This window comes from Lucilia cuprina, chromosome 5 (assembly GCF_022045245.1).
Source record: "Lucilia cuprina isolate Lc7/37 chromosome 5, ASM2204524v1, whole genome shotgun sequence".
Lineage (NCBI taxonomy): Eukaryota > Metazoa > Arthropoda > Insecta > Diptera > Calliphoridae > Lucilia > Lucilia cuprina.
In genome coordinates, this window is record NC_060953.1 from 7,857,768 (window position 1) to 7,862,189 (window position 4,422).

At 30.7% G+C, this 4,422-nt stretch overlaps 1 protein-coding gene across 2 annotated transcripts in view; it reads right to left on the reverse strand.

Moving 5' to 3' along the window:
• LOC111682430 (venom dipeptidyl peptidase 4) overlaps positions 1–4,422 on the reverse strand; it is a 37,973-nt gene that overhangs the window by 24,469 nt on the left and 9,082 nt on the right. The gene's annotated exons all lie outside the window — the stretch shown is intronic.

Here is a 4,422-nt window from a genome sequence, read left to right on the forward strand (position 1 = left end):
GTCTAGTCTATAGTCTAGTCTATAGTCTAGTCTATAGTCTAGTCTATAGTCTAGTCTATAGTCTAGTCTATAGTCTAGTCTATTGTCTGGTCTATAGTCTAGTCTATACTCTAGTCTATAGTCTACTAGAACGTTTAATTTTCTTTAACTTCCAATAGAAATACAAATAAATTTTTTTTTAAATGTTTTATTCACATAAAGAAAAAGTAGAAATATATCAGAAGTTGTTTTTCATTGTGTTGAAACACCACCACACTGCGTATGAGTGTTAGAGCGATGATTGTATTAATAAAAAAATAACACTCATACGCTGTGTCTCTTATGACCCGAGGGTGTTAGACTAACATTAAAAAAAAGAGAAAATGTTGAAAACATTTGAAATGTAGCTGTTTTTTTTATTTCTTTTTTTTATTCAACATTTTCACTTAAAAAATTAATCTCTATTTGTTTGTTGGTTTCATAATGCTATTTTATCGTTTTTTTTTTTTGCTACAAATTTTCATAATATTTTATATTTTTCTTTTTTGGTTGGTGTGTGTTTTAAGGGGTTTTCCCCTAGTTGTGTTTCCTTTTCGGTTATGTGCTTTATATTTAGTGACGTGTCAGCAAAAGTTATGGAATGAAATTAATGCAATTTCCTTTTTTGGGGAGAGAAATATTCTAAAATTTTGTTAATTCTGTTTGATTGTGATGAAAATAATGTGTATTTTTGCTGTGTTAACAGTTTCAGACAATTATTTGGCTTATTATTAATGTGAAGTTTTTGTAACATTTCCATTTGATAATAAAATTTTTATATTTTTTTATGCTAAATAATTCGATATAATTAAATGAGATCATCAAGAGAATTAATATGTCTGCGATTTGAAGTGTAGAGTAGAGTATAGACTAGACTATAGACTAGACCATAGAATAGACTATAGATTAAACTATAGACTAGACTATAGACTAGACTATAGACTAGACTATAGACTAGACTATACACTAGACTATACACTAGACTATACACTAGACTATATACTAGACTATAGACTACACTATAGACTACACTATAGACTAGACTATAGACTAGACTAGACTAGATTGGACTATAGACTAGACTATAGACTTAACTAAAAACTAGACTATAGACTAGACTATAGACGAGACTGTAGACTAAACTGTAGACTAGACTTTAGACTAAACTATAGACTAGACTATAGACTAGACTATAGACTAGACTGTAGACTAAACTATAGGCTAGACTATGGACTAGACTATAGACTAAACTATGGACTGGACTATAGACTAGACTATGGACTAGACTATAGACAAGACTATAGACAAGACTATAGACTAGACTATAGACTAGACTATAGACTAGACTATAGACTATAGATTAGAATACAGACTAGACTATAGACTAGACTATAGACTATAGATTAGAATACAGACTAGACTATAGACTAGACTATAGACTATAGATTAGAATACAGACTAGACTATAGATTAGACTATAGATTAGACTATAGACTAGACTATAGACTAGACTATAGACTAGACTATAGACTAGACTATAGACTAGACTATAGATTAGACTATAGACTAGACTATAGACTAGACTATAGACTAGACTATAGACTAGACTATAGACTAGACTATAGACTAGACTATAAAATAGACTATAGACTAGACTATATACTAGACTATAGACTAGACAATAGACTAGACTATAGACTAGAGATTAGACTAGACTATAGACTAGACAATAGACTAGACAATAGTCTAGACTATAGACTAGACTATAGATTAGTCTATAGACTAGACTATGGACTAGTCTATAGACTAGACTATAGACTAGACTTTAGACTGGACTACAGATTACAAATTAGACTAGATTATAGACTAGACTATAGACTGGACTATAGACTAGACTATAGACTAGACTATAGACTAGAATATAGACTAGACTATAGACTAGACTATTAACTAGACTTTATACTAGACTTTAGACTGGACTACAGATTACAATTTAGACTAGATTATAGACTAGACTATAGGCTAGACTAGACTATAGACTAAACTATAGGCTAGACTATAGACTGGACTATTGACTAGTCTGTAGACTAGTCTATAGACTAGACTATAGACAGTTTATAGACAGATTACAATTTAGACTAGATTATAGACTAGACTATAGGCTAGACTATAGACTAAAATATGGACTAGACTATAGACTAAACTATAGACTAGACTATAGACTGGACTATTGACTAGTCTGTAGACTGTAGACTGTAGACTATAGACTAGACTATAGACTAGACTATAGACTAGACTATAGACTAGACTATAGACTAGACTATAGACTAGACTATAGACTAGGCTATAGACTAGACTGTAGACTAGACTATAGACTAGACTATAGACTAGACTGTAGACTAGACTATAGACTAGACTGTAGACTAGACTATAGACTAGACTAGAGTGTTGACTAGACTATAGACTATAGACTAGACTATAGACTAGACTTAAGACTGGTATATAGATTATAGACTAGACTACGCTAAACGCTAGACTATAGACTAGGTTATAGCCTAGACTATAATCTAAACAATAGCTTAGATTATAGCCTACACTATAGACTAGACTATATATTAGACAATAGGCTAGACTATGATCTAGAATATACTTTTCTATATGATGATAAAGTCAAAATACGAACCTTTCTAAATTCTTAAACAACTTTCGACTTTTTTCTATTCCTCTCATATCAAGCATTCAACTGGTAAACAAGCATTTTAGTTGTCAATTCAATACCAATTCCATTTGTAAAATGTCACTTTAAACGAAAAAGAAAATATAAATTTTCTTGATGGCAGCTATAAAAAACCAAATGGAGTATAAAAACACACACAAACTCGCACTTAAAACAGCAAAAACTAAAAATTTTGAAGGAATATTTTTTTCGAAGTTAAACTTAAAATTCGGATAAAAAATTACGGTCTTTAAAATAAATGTATAAAATATATCATTTTTTATATGTGACCAGCAAATTGTAGAAAGATAATTATACTAATTATGGATTACCAGCTGTGTCTATAAAATTTTAAGATATTTTCTACTAACACAACTATTGAGTCATTTAATTTAAATTTTCTACTAGAGAATCATTTGGTGACATGTATTTGTTTTTTTTTTCTGAGGGTAATAAATTTTTGTAAGGACAACCGCGCCAAATCAAATAATGATATTGTGCCAATGACATTCATATACAAATAAAATTTGTGTTGGATAAAAACGTTTTCATTTTCATTACATTCTCAAACGCATATAAATGTTATTTTTTGGCAGCAATTTAAAAAAACACAATTACAAGTATCAAATTGACCCCAGAACGTGCCACATAAACATGATTTCCTTTTTTTTTTTTTGTTTCGCATTTCACTCACTCTCGTTTATTTTCAAAAATTTCCTTTCACTTGCCGCCTCTCTAAGAGCCTTAACTTTTTTTCGGCATAACGTTCAGTGGTTTTGTAGTGTTGCCTAGACCTAAAGTGTTTGAGGTTTTTCAGAAAAAAAACACAACATCAAAAAAAAAGATTTTTAGTATTGCATTTATGATGAGTTTGTTTGTGTTTTGCCAAAATTTCGAACTGCTGCTTTTCATCAAGCGCCAGACACAAGTTTCTCAACCGTCTCCACATACACTCACACATATACACACCCATTTTTTAACCACTTTAACCCTGTTTTGCTGTAGTTTATAAAGTGGATACTAGAAAAATCAAGGGGAAGGTAAGCGATATTGACCATCAAACAAATTGCAGATTAAACTAGAGAATAGACTAAACTTTACTGAAGACTATAGACTCGACATTAGAGTAGAGTTAAGACTAGGCTATTGGCTGACTTTAGATTACACTAGACTACAAACTAGACTATACTATAGACAATACAGTAGACTATATACTAGACTTTAGATTAAAATATAGACTAGACTATAGACTAAACAATAGACTAGATTATTGACTAGACATAAGACTAGACTACAGACTAGACTAAAGACTAGACAACAGACTAAACTGTAGATTAGAAAATACACTAGACTATATTTTAAACTAAACTAAATACTGTTACCCACACTGTAAAATAGACTAGACTATAGATTAGACTATAGATTAGACTATAAACTAGACTATAAAGTAGACTATAAACCAGACCATAAACTAGACTATAGACTAGATTACAGACAAGACTGTAGACTAGACTGTAGACTAGATTACAGACAAGACTGTAGACTAGACTGTAGACTAGACTATAGACTAGGCTATAGATTAGATTATAGACTAGACTATAGACTAGACCATAGACTAGACTATAGACTAGACTATAGACTAGACTATAGACTAGACTATAGACTAGACTATAGACTAGACTATAGAC